Source organism: Lactuca saligna, chromosome 8 (assembly GCF_052625555.1).
Source record: "Lactuca saligna cultivar CGN05327 chromosome 8, ASM5262555v1, whole genome shotgun sequence".
Taxonomy (NCBI): Eukaryota; Viridiplantae; Streptophyta; class Magnoliopsida; order Asterales; family Asteraceae; genus Lactuca; species Lactuca saligna.
In genome coordinates this window covers 73358972-73372637 of record NC_136424.1, presented here as the reverse complement: position 1 = coordinate 73372637, position 13666 = coordinate 73358972, and positions in this window count along the sequence as shown.

The window sequence follows — 13666 nt, the reverse complement described above, 5'->3', positions numbered from 1 at the left end:
CGAGTGGGGAATCGAAATTTCAATGCGTGTCCTGGAACTTCTTGCTAAGCACAAGAGATACAAACGATCGGGTAGCACCCAAATCAAACAAAACATGCGCCGACATACCATTGACCGAAAAGGTCCCTAAACAAGTATAATATACACGTAAATCATACAAATCATAAAGAGTGGAGAATAGAATATATGTACCAGCCACAACGTCTGGCACTGCCCGAGCCTCCTCGGTGTTCAACTGAAATGTGCGGCTCTTTACCGCTGGAACATCCACCTTGCCAGGGCGGCCATCGGTAATCCTCGACGTGGCGAGCGTAGGCGCCGCCACCGGTCCTCCCTCCGCCTACAGCCTCGGATATTCGGGCCACTTATGACCAGTCTGGTTGCAGTGAAAACAAATCAAGCCCTTCTTAGGTCAATCCCTGCTCAAGTGGCCCTACTGGCCACATGCGTAGCATCCCGATCCTATCACCCGACAAGCTCCACTATGCGGCTTACCGCATTTGACGCACCGGCCTCGGCCCTGTTGGCCCCTACTAAATGAATCCAAGGTCTTAGGCTTTTTAGCCTGACCCACTACCGTCTGTGCCTGCTCAGGCTTCCGCTTGGTGCGGAAGTCTAACTCCATCTCCCGCTCACAGGCCTTTTCCACCATATCGTTTAGGGTTTTGCACCTAGTAAACTCATAAAATCTTGGATATCATCCCTTAGCATGGAATGATATCTCATCCACCGCATGTCCTCATCAGTAGCATACTGTGGGATCAACAAAGATCGTTCCCGAAACTTGGCGGTGATCTCTGCCACAATCTCGGTGATCTGATGAAGGTCATGAAACACCTTCACAAGCCGTTGCACCTCAATCGGTGCAAACTCCAAATAAAACCATCTAACAAACTTGGCCCACGTTACCTCAGCCACCCTGGCTGCTCCTACCTAGTTAGTAACCTTGCCCCACCAATCCTACACCCTGTCTCTCAACATGCAAGAAGCAAATCCAACCTTTTCCGTATCCGGGCAAGAGCTTGTGTGTTGGGCGTTTTTGATATCCGCCACCCAGTGTCGGCTGACAATGGGGCCCCTGACCCCCAAAAACTCTTACGCCCCACAAGCCTTACACTCCTGGAATGAGGGAGTTCGGGCCCCAATCTGGTCCGCAGCAATCTCATCCTTAAATGATCTGATTCTTTCCTCATGATCTCCATAATGCCCTCCTTGGCCATCCCGAAAATGATTGGGGTAGCATCAAGGATGCCCCTGGTAACCTCGGATGCAATAAGCTCACGCAGCCTCTCATCAATGACATCAGTAGTGTCGCCTGATCCCGCCCCAGATCCAGATCCCGACCCTGATCCCCCCGCTCCAAATCATGTCACCACCATGTTGAACTGAAATATCATAAATCACAAAGATCGGGATTTCCATATAAGGGAACTTCCCACACCAGTCCTCCTTGAAGTCATCGGATTTAACATTGGTTCAGGTACAGGTCATGTGCTTCCAGTAGTATGGGCCCAATACTACCTTCCACACCTGTCTGTACCTTTCCCCATTGCTCTACCTGATAACTCCAATTCATCCCAACACCAAATCATATCCCATAACTACCGTATACATCAATCTCAGGTTGTCCTAAGATTTACTCTACTTATGTTAATCAAACCCATCATAACAGGTTGCCTTTATGCATGCAAATTGTACACAGAAAAAGGACCTAATAGACTTTCGAATAAAAGATTCTACCCTAGGACCACAACCAAACAAGGAACAGGAAATAAGGTCAAATTAATCATTCTGAGGCTATAAGCTCCTATCCGTATACAGTTTTAAAAGCATACACATAGCAAGTTTCATATAATAAAAAAACTCAAATATCAGTATAACATGGCTAACATATTGGGGAACTACTTACTTGGATCGGCTGATCACGCGCGTTGCACTCTCATCTCTTCATTTCTCTTAAAAAAACTCTTTTTATGTTACGTTTGAAAACAATTTTACCATTTCCTTAGTTTGAGTCCTGACACACTCGAGAGTGTGCCCGCATCCCTCAAACCAAGCTCTGATACCAACTTGTAACGACCCAAATTATCAAAAGAAAATTTTCATTTTTAATTAATCAAACACATTTCCAGTAATTTAGAATAGTTGTTTTCAAATCCACATTCATTACAATTTATTTACAAACATCAGATTGTCCCGTAAAACATCGATGCGAGAGTACATGTCGCGCCATCACGCCTTGCCTTTGCCCTTGGGCTCAGATGTACCTAAAACAAATCCACAAACTATAAGCTAATGCTTAGTGGGTTCCCCAGAGCATACCACACATACACATGCCACATAACACATATCATACTAGCTATAAAGATATCTCTACCACATACATATCACATTAGCCATAAGTGTAACAGCCCAGATTTCTAGGTATCTTTAATTTCATTTTTTTGGTATTTTGTTAGGGGACTCGGCGAGTTGGAGGTCGAACTCGCCGAGTCGGGTCGCGGTTTTGGACGAAGGTTCGCGTCTGGACTCAGCAAGTCCAAGGGATGGAATCGGCGAGTCCGCGCTGTTTAATGAAACCCTAATTTTCTGGTCCTAAGCCCTATTTAAAGGACCTTATGGCCCTTCATTGCGGCCACCTTGAGCCTTGAGTGCACCAAAGCAGCTGAGAGTCCTTGTGAGTGAGATAAGAGGCTATTTGTTCACCAATTTGTGTGTTGTTGCAAGAAAGGAAGGAGAAGATCAAGTTAGAAGAGTTAGGGAGCTTGGATCTGCTTCTATTTCATCAAGGGAAGCTTCTTGAGGTAACTTTCAGACCTAATCTTCGTGTTTTGGTTGATATGTCAAATCTAGGGTTTCTTCTTGCCTTATTTGACTTGTATTTGAAGTGTGAAAGGTCCCATGGAGATATGGAACCTAGATCTGGACCTTAGCAGGTCCAGAAGGCCCCAAATGATATGCTTTATGTCCATTCTTTTGAGTTGGAGACTAGGGTTGCCATATTAGAGGTTATTTCCCCAAAAAGAGCCTTGTAAGTGTTGCATGGCGGCCAAGACTGAGACTTTACGTGATAAATGAGCTTGGGAAGGCCAAATCTATGTGTGTATGGAACGGATCTGATCGCAGAAGCAAGTTTTAGCTGATGCATGGCATGGACTCACCGAGTCTGAAGAACAGACTCGACGAGTAGCTTGAAGCCTTGAAGATTGTCCTTAAAACCACCCAGTGAGTAGTCCTGCTGAGTTATGGGTGACTCAGTGAGTCACAGAGAGTTAGAGAGGGATTGACAGGTGGACCGAGTCGAGTTGGTACTCGCCGAGTTGTCCTTGCGACTCGGCGAGTTGAGTCGCGGTGGCCCCGTGATTCATGACCAGGTGGAACTCGCCGAGTCAGGGGAGTACTCGATGTGTCAAGGGGAAATCCTTGCGAGTTGGTGAAAACGCGTAGACTCGCCGAGTCGCTCTAGTGCACTCGCCGAGTCCAGTCAAATTGACCATTGACTGTTAACCAGAGTTGACCAGTGTCGACTTGATAGGGATGGTCAACCTTAGTGGTACAAGTATTAATTATAGATATATGATGTTATAGGAGGACTATAGCTCGGGGGTTCGAGCACGAGTGATTTCCAGGGTTCGCGAGTTATCGAGATATACGAGGTAAGTCTTCTCACTATACTGTACCCGGAAGGGTTTTACTGTGTGACCAGAAGGTCGGATATGCTATGAGATATATGTATTATGTGTGATAAGTTATTCGTTATAGGTGCCATGTATGATATGCTTGATATGGGCCGGAAGGCATTATATTATGGGCCGGAAGCCGAATATGTTATGGGCCGGAAGGCGTTGTAAAATGGACCGTAAGGTTGACATGGGTAGGACCGGAAGGTTCACCCAGTCGGGACGGAAGTCCCCTGAGACACATGGACCGGAAGGTCAGGGCCTGGAAAGGCGTATGTGCGTAGGTTGTATTTTGGGGAACTCACTAAGCATTTATGCTTATAGTTTTTGTGTTATGTGTTTCAGGTACTAGCGAGGACCGTGGGAAGGCGCCAGCGTGATCGTACACACACTCTGGGAAAACTATTTTATGATCTTTGTTATGTAATCGGTCGTGACAATATTGTTTACATTGGAACTTAAATTATTACTCGATGTTTTTGATGTTTGTAAAAATGAAAAATTGGTTTAAAATTTACGTGGTTACAAGTTGGTATCAGAGCCTTGGTTTGAGGGATTCGGGTACACCTTCGGGCGTAACTGAACTCAAACCGAGGATTTGAGAAAATTTTAATTAATAAATCAATAAAATTTGATAAGTGATTTTGAAACAACCAAAGAAGAAGGAGTGTGTACGGTCAGCCAGCGCCCGAACGGTAAAATCCCCAAAATACTCTTACAATATGTGTTATGAGATATAATATGATATGATACGCATGCTAGTAGACTAGGTATACATATTAGGACTAGAGTGGCCTGATTTTGTGATGCCTTAGTCTAGGGAAACCTGCTTCTATGAGGTGCTTTGAGAGTGAGAGGGTATCTAGTGCATGGCAGGAATAGAGTACTCAGGATTCGGGGCTTGGGGAGGAGGACTTGGGGTGAATACTGACGCGGTGTAGTTGGTAGTATTGGGCCCGTACTACTAAAGACATCGGGTCAGTGGGCAGCCCAAGTAAGAATCCCTGGGTATCGAAGACTGAGTAGGACTGCGTTATCGAGTGCGATTATGCCCGATAGAGTCTCTGATATTTTTATGTTGTATTTCAGAGACATCATGGTTGGACCACGCCACAGACCTGGTACGAGTAGTGTGACTGACGAGGAGCTTCGTCAGATGATTCATGAGGAGGTAGCTGCAGCGATCCGGGCTGAGATTCCGGAGATGTTTGGGTCTATTAAGACCACGCTGATGGAGACATTTGATGAGCGGTACGCCGCGTTGACTAAGGCCGCCGCCGCTGCAGCTACCGCAGTTGTGGCCGCTGCTAGACCACAGGGAGGTGACTCGTTGCTGTTCCGGGAGTTCAGCAACACGAAGCCACCTGAGTTTGACGGGATGCAGGATCCAATCGCTGTGATGAGATGGATTGCTGATATCGAGGGATGCTTCTACACTTGTTCATGTCCGGAGCATCTGAGGGTACGGTTCGCCTTGAACCAGCTCCGTCTGGGAGCAAAGGATTGGTGGAATTTCGTGACGGCGAACTTCACTCTTGCAGAGGTTTCAGCTGTGACTTGGGAGAGGTTTACTGCTATGTTCAGAGACGAGTACATTCCCCAGGTGGAGAGGGAACGGTTGGTTCAGGAGTTCTTGACCCTCAAGTAGGGTAATGATTCTGTCATGGTGATCACGCGGAAGTTTCATAAGAGGGCGATGTTCTGCCCCGAGCAGGTGTCCACAGAGCAGGCTCGGATGAGTCGGTATTTGGGAGTGCTGAGGAGGGATATTCGGGAGTTTGTATCGAACTCGTCATATCAGACTTTTGCTGAGCTTCAGGCGAATCCCAGGAAGCGTGAGATCGAGTTGGAGACCCAGGCCAGGGAGGAGGCCGAGTCTCAATGGGTGGATCAGCGCCAGCTCAGTCTCAACCGGCAGCCAAGCGGACCAAGTCCGCCGATTCGAGATCTGGAGGTCAGAAGGGTCGCACTTGTGGAAAGTGCGACAAGGGTCACGAGGGGGCATGTCGATCGGGTGCTTGCTACAAGTGTGGCAAGGAGGGGCACATTGCTAGGGATTGCCCCAAGGGATTCATGGTTTGCTTTCATTTCAACCAGACCGGCCATCGGAAGGCCGAGTGCCACCAGCTTCGCCAGGGATCTACGCCTACTGCCAGGGTTACCGAGATTCAGCAAGTGAAGGCTGAGGCTCCGAAGGCTCGTGGGAGAGCTTTTTAGTTGACTGCAGAGGAGGTCCGCAAGGCGCCTGATGTCGTAGCCGGTATGTATTCTTTCATGTATTTACCTTTATACTGAGATATTGTGCTTATATTATGATATGCGTAGGTACTTTTCTTGTAAATTATGTGCCTGCTTTGGTGTTATTTGACTCGGGTGCAAGTCGGTCTTTTGTATCGTTGGCTTTTAGTCAGCACATCGGTATTGATCGGGAGGTGATGAGTCGACCCCTGCGAGTTTCTATAGCAAATGAGAAAGCGGTATACGCCACTGAGGTGATTCGAGGATGCGTGCTCGAGATTTTTGGGGTCGAGTTCCCTATAGACTTGGTTCCTATAGCTATGGGGGATGTCTGCGTTATCGTGGGCATGGACTGGTTGAGTAAGTTTGGAGCAGTCATTGACTGCGAGAGACAGGTGGTAACGATTCGAGACCCTAGTGGGGGAGTGCTTACGGTTTATGGCGAAGGGACCCAGTGTGGGTCGGCGTTTTGTTCGGCTTCCAGGGCAAGGTAGAGTTTTCAGAAGGGCTGTAATGGATTCATAGCCTACGTGATGGATACTCGAGTGGCCGCGAGGAGGCCCAATTCGATTGATGACGTTCCTGTTGTATGCGAGTTTTCGGATGTGTTCCCCGAAGAGTTACCGGGTGTGCCTCCGGAGAGGCAAGTGGAGTTTCGTATTGATTTGGTTCCGGGAGCGGCGCCCATCGCCAAGGCGCCTTATCGTCTCACTCCACCGGAAATGCAGAAGTTATCCCCGCAGCTTCAGGAACTGTTGGGAAAGGGATTCATTCGACCGAGTAGCTCACCTTGGGGAGCGCCGATTTTGTTCGTCAAGAAAAAGGATGGTTCGCACCGGATGTATATCGATTACCGGGAGTTGAACAAGTTGATAGTTAAGAACCGATATCCGTTACCTAGGATCGACGATCTGTTCGATCAGTTGCAGGGGGCATCTTGGTTCTCCAAGATTGACTTGAGGTCGGGGTATCATCAGATGAGGGTTCGAGAGGAAGATATCCAGAAGACTCCTTTCAGAACTCGTTATGGACATTTTGAGTTTGTGGTGATGCCTTTTGGGCTCACCAATGCCCCGGCTGCGTTCATGGATCTTATGAACCGCGTGTGCCGGCCGATGCTGGATCGGTCGGTGATCGTATTCATCGATGATATTTTGGTGTATTCGAGGTCTAGGGATCAGCATGAGGAACATTTGAGGGAGATTCTTGGGGTTTTGAGATCGGAGAGACTGTATGCCAAGTTCTCCAAGTGTGATTTCTGGTTACGAGAGGTCCAGTTCCTCGGGCATCTTGTTAACTAGAAAGGGATATTGGTCGACCCGGCCAAGATTGAGGCGGTGTTGAGGTGGGAGGTGACGAGATCAGGAGTTTTCTGGGTTTGGCTGGATATTATCGCAGGTTTATCAAGGACTTCTCCAAGATCGTCGTGCCACTTACTAGGATGACCCGGAAGGGTGTTACGTTTTCATGGGGACCGGAGCAGCAGTCCTTATTCGAGACGATTCGTCAGAAATTATGCGAGGCTCCGGTGCTTGCACTCCCAGAAGGGATGGAGGATTTTGTGGTGTACTGTGATGCCTCTATATCGGGTTTGGGGGTGGTGCTTATGCAGATAGGTTATGTGATAGCGTATGCTTTAAGGCAGTTGAAGCCTCATGAGATGAGATATCCCACCCATGATCTGGAGTTGGGGGCTGTGGTTTTCGCCCTTAAGATCTGGCGACACTATTTGTATGGGGTTCGGTGTACGATATACACGGACCACAAGAGCTTGAAGTACTTGATGGATCAGCCAAATCTGAATATGCGACAGAGGAGGTGGTTGGATGTGGTGAACGATTACGATTGTGAGATCCTGTACCACCCGGGCAAGGCTAATGTGGTAGCCGACGCGTTGAGCCGTAGGGCGGAAAGCGCCCCGATCCGAGATATTTGTATGAGATTGACGGTATTGACCCCGATTTTGGATATTATCCAAGGAGCTCAGGCAGAGGCTGCGAAGCCAGATCATCAGAAGAGGGAGCGGGTTGTAGGTCAGGTATCAGGATTCGTCACGGATGGTCGAAGGCATATGACTTTTTAGGGTCGGATTTGGGTATCGTTTGTGGGCGGTGCGCGTACTATTTTGATGGAGGAAGCACATCGATCGAAATTCTCGATTCATCTTTGGATCTAAGGAAGGAGTACTGGTGGCCCTGTATGAAAAGGGATGTCACTTGGTTTATCGAGAGGTGCTTGACTTGTCGGCAGGTAAAGGCCGAGCACCAGCGACCGCACGGTATGCTGCAACCGCTAGATATTCCCGAATGGAAGTGGGAACAAATTACTATGGATTTCATCACCAAGTTGTCGCGGACTGCAAGGGGAGTCGATGCGATTTGGGTGATCGTGGATAGATTGACGAAGAGCGCTCATTTTCTAGCCATCAGTGAGAGCTCTTCTGCGGAGAAGTTGGCAGAGTTATATGTGCGGGAGGTAGTATCGCGGCATGGAGTGCCGATCTTGATTATTTCAGACCGTGATGTGCGTTTCACTTCTAGGTTGTTGAAGAAGTTTCATGAGGAGTTGGGTACTAGGCTGCATTTTAGTACCGCATACCATCCCCAGACAGACGGTCAGAGTGAGTGGACGATTCAGACGCTCGAGGACATGCTCCGGGCATGTGTGTTGGATTTTGTGGGTAGCTGGGATTCATATTTACCCTTGGCATAGTTTTCCTACAACAACAGCCATCATTCGAGCATTGGTATGCCACCCTTTGAGCTGTTGTATGGGCGGAGGTGTCGCACCCCCATCTGTTGGGGTGAGGTAGGGCAGCGGGTTATGGGTAGCACGGAGATCATACTCCAGACGACAGAGCAGATTCAGCTGGTCAGGCAGAGTTTATTGACCGCTCAGAGCTGACAGAAGAGTTATGCAGACAGACATCGGTCCGAGCTTGAGTTTCAGGTCGGTGATCTTGTACTCCTGAAGGTCTCTCCTTGGAAAGGAGTGATTCGATTCAGGAAGAGGGGCAAGTTGGGGCCCTGATATATTGGTCCTTTCCGTGTGATCGCGAGGGTGGGCCAGGTAGCCTACCATTTAGACTTGCCAGCAGAGTTGGGGCAGATTCACGACACTTTCCATGTGTCGCAGTTGAGGAAGTGTATAGCCGACGAATCGGCAGTGGTTCCATTAGGGGATATTCAGGTAGATGCGAGCCTGAATTATGCTGAGAGACCAGTAGCCATCAGAGATCGGAAGATCAAGGTTTTGAGGAACAAGGAGGTACCCCTGGTGTTGGTTCAGTGGCAGCATCGGAAGGGATCAGAGATGACCTGGGAGCCGGAGCGTGAGATGCGTGAGCAGCATCCGGAGCTATTTGTATAGCGAGACATTGAGGGCGAAGTCTTGTTCTAGTGGGGGAGAATTGTAACAGCTCGGATTTCCAGGTATCTTTAATTTCATATTTTTGGTATTTTGTTAGGGGACTCGGCGAGTTGGAGGTCGAACTCACCGAGTCGGGTCGCGGTTTTGGATGAAGGTTCGCATCTGGACTCGGCGAGTCCAAGGGATGGACTCGGCGAGTCCGCGCTGTTTAATGAAACCCTAATTTTCCGGTCCTAAGCCCTATTTAAAGGACCTTATGGCCCTTCATTGCTGCCACCTTGAGCCTTGAGTGCACCAAAGCAGCTGAGAGTCCTTGTGAGTGAGATAAGAGGCTATTTGTTCACCAATTTGTGTGTTGTTGCAAGAAAGGAAGGAGAAGATCAAGCTAGAAGAGTTGGGGAGCTTGGATCTGCTTCTATTTCATCAAGGGAAGCTTCTTGAGGTAACTTTCAGACCTAATCTTCGTGTTTTGGTTGATATGTCAAATCTAGGGTTTCTTCTTACCTTATTTGACTTGTATTTGAAGTGTGAAAGGTCCCATGGAGATATGGAACCTAGATTTGGACCTTAGCAGGTCCAGAAGGCCCCAAATGATATGCTTTATGTCCATTCTTTTGAGTTGGAGACTAGGGTTGCCATATTAGAGGTTATTTCCCCAAAAAGAGCCTTGTAAGTGTTGCATGGCGGCCAAGACTGAGACTTTACGTGATAATGAGCTTGGGAATGCCAGATCTATGTGTGTATGGAACGGATCTGATTGCAGAAGCAAGTTTTAGCTGATGCATGGCATGGACTCGCCGAGTCTGAAGAACAGACTCGACGAGTAGCTTGAAGATTATCCTTAAAACCACCCAGTGAGTAGTCCTGCCGAGTTATTGGTGACTCAGTGAGTCACAGAGAGTTAGAGAGGGATTGACAGGTGGACCGAGTCGAGTTGGGACTCGCCGAGTTGTCCTTGCGACTCGGCGAGTTGAGTCGCGGTGGCCCCGTGATTCATGACCAGGTGGAACTCGTCGAGTCAGGGGAGTACTCGACGTGTCAAGGGGAAATCCTTGCGAGTTGGTGAAAACGCGTAGACTCGCCGAGTCGCTCTAGTGCACTCGCCGAGTCCAGTCAAATTGACCATTGACTGTTGACCAGAGTTGACCAGTGTCGACTTGATAGGGATGGTCAACCTTAGTGGTACAAGTATTAATTATAGATATATGATGTTATAGGATGACTATAGCTCAGGGGTTCAAGCACGAGTGATTTCCAGGGTTCGCGAGTTATCCAGATATACGAGGTGAGTCTTCTCACTATACTGTACCCGGAAGGGTTTGACTGTGTGACCGGAAGGTCGAATATGCTATGAGATATATGTATTATGTGTGATAAGTTATTCCTTATAGGTGCCATGTATGATATGCTTGATATGGGCCGGAAGGCATTATATTATGAGCCGGAAGCCGAATATGTTATGGGTCGGAAGGCGTTGTAAAATGGACCGTAAGGTTGACGTGGGTAGGACCGGAAGGTTCACCCAGTCGGGACGGAAGTCCCCTGAGACACATGGACCAAAAGGTCAGGGCCTGGAAAGGCGTATGTGCGTAGGTTGTATTTCTTGGATTAGTGTCTAAGTCCATAACTATTTTGGTATGTACTTGACCCGATGGTGCATGGTCCTTTTGGGTTGCCTTCACCAAAGCAACTTGATTGGAGAAATAAATAAAGAGAGAAAGGTGATTATGATTTATTAGTATGTTATAAGAATAATATATTAAAGGAGAAATCATATTTGTTTTAATTAATATTGGTCAATAATTAATTAGGAATTAATTTTGTGATCAAGTGTAATTAATTAAACTAGAGGGGCTGATTTGTAATTATGTGATAGTTACAAAATAAGGTAAGGATTATCTTATTATTAGGTTGGACGAATTTAAGGTGATAAGGCCTTAGAATTCGACTATGATAAGGATTCAAGGATTATCTTATGGGTTGCTTTGTGGATAAGCAACTAGATAAGGATAATGACTGAAACCCTATCTCTACACCTATATAAAGACCCTAAGGCTCATGAATTCGTGTATCCCTTCCCAAGAAGTACTAAGGAAAAATTCTAACCTCTTTCCTCTCTCTTTATACCTTCTCCATTTGCTCTTGGTGTTTGTAAGCCATTAGAGGAGTGACACTTGTGACTCTAAGCATTCCAAAGTCATTACAAGGAGATTTGGGATTGTTATTGCTACATAACAATCAAGGTATGATCTTAAACCTAATTACATATTAATATGATTACTTGAATTCTAGAATTAGGGTTTATAGTCTTGGATTTAAAGCATGTACAATAGAGAAACCTAGATCCAAGCATTAGGGTTTGTATGAGCACATAGGATGTCTTATGACCAAAACCCATCAGTGGTATCAGAGCCTAGCTTGGTTTCAATTGTATTGATGCATTGTATATCTGAAAAATTCGATTTTTGGTGTTCTAGAGGCTGGACTCGCCGAGTCCATAGCTGAACTCGCCGAGTCCAAGGTGACTCGACGAGTCCAGGCTTGACTCGACGAGTCAACTCGTCAGATAGTGCTTATCTCGGGATTTCTTGCTGTTTTTGCATATGGATAGTTACCTTATCATGTTAGATCAATATTAATCCGATTATATGATATATTTGACTATATTTTTGATCTAATTGAAGATATTTATCAATTAATAAGATAATTGTTTCCTTATAAGATAATTGATTAATTATTTTGAGTAAATTGATAGATTATTTTGCAAGAAATCATTAAACAAATCAAATATGGATAATTATGTAATTAAATGTTAGTTTAGATTATTTGTTATTTGATCCTTGTTGTTATGAAAAGTTTCATATTTTGCCCTTTAGGTTTTATAGTTTAAATTTGAACCCAAAAGTTTTGTTGTTTTGAAATTTAAATAGTTGAAACCCTAATGTTTTGAAAAAGGTTTCAAAACTTTCCCTCAAGTTTTGGAATTTAAAAGTTGATTAAAAGTTAATTAGGAATGTTAAATTCTAAAACCCTAAAAATGTTTTGAAAAGTTCAAATACACCCTTATGGTTTTATTAATTAATTAAGGAGTATAATTAAAAGAGATTTAATAAATCCATAAAAGTTTAGGTTAACCATTTAATTGAATTAAAAGTGTAATTGTTAAAGTTAACCACATAGTATTTTAAAAGTATAAAATGCACCCTATACTATATATATAACATTAAAAGTCTAACATTATATATATATATATATATATATATATATATATATATATATATATATATATATATATATATATATATATATATGAGTAAAAGTCAGTCTTACCGTTAGTAGGCCTCATTCACGAAGCTGGTCTATAAGGGGTGTTTAAGGAAATTGCCTATAAAAGGGCGATTGAATGGGTATCCACTCTTACCCACCGCACTCTTGACTAGTGGAGGGTCGTTAGCCGAACGGGTAGGATAGGAAGAAACCTTCCATTATAAGTATAATGAAATACAAAGTAACTAAATGTTTTTCTAATTCCCAATCTTAGTTACTTAGGCAAAAGTGAATTGATGCAATTCCATGAAATTACACTTTTTCCCCTTGCGAAGACGTTAGTGGAGCGTGTGTGGTTTACTGGCACACTAAATGGTTCTAAGCAAAGGTAGCAAAGGGTGACTCAATGTTTGTCATAGTTCAGTGGAGCGTGTGTGGTTTATCGGCACATCGAATAGGTGACTGTAACATGTGAGGGCACCGTGTAAGTTTGCATGGTTATTCACACCCGCTTTGTGATCCTCGGCATCCTAGTCACAAACAAGAGGGGCATATCGAGATTTAAACATGCAATTGAAAGTTCAATGAATCTCAAAGGATCTAGGAGTTTTCATAGATTTAAAACTTAAATTTCTTTTTTGTTTTTCATGGTGGAAATTAGTGAATCGTCATTCACTTACCTTCAAATATTCTGCAACTAGATTACAGCATCCCTTTTCTAGGTTGTAGCGTATTGTGTTGGGTTCTAGCCTTAGTATCTCATTTGGGTGATTTACTAAGGACTCAATCGATCAACTAACTTGAATTTGTTTTCTCCCGTTTTGTAGATGTCAAAGTTTGAAAACTATGGTCTTCCCAAATCCCGTGGAACAAGCATTCCACATGAAGATGATATTCCACGATTCGATCGAGGAACAAGCAATGATGCTTCACTTCCTCCTCCTCCTCCTCTAATTATTCTCCCTAACCCACAAGATTGTAAAATTGAAAGGTTTAATATCACTCAAGCCCTTTTGGCAAATAAACATAACGAAGGAAAGTCGGTGTGTGCACGCGTCTTAGGGATGAAGTCACACATTGATAGGTTAAGAATGATGGGATCCGTTGTTGGT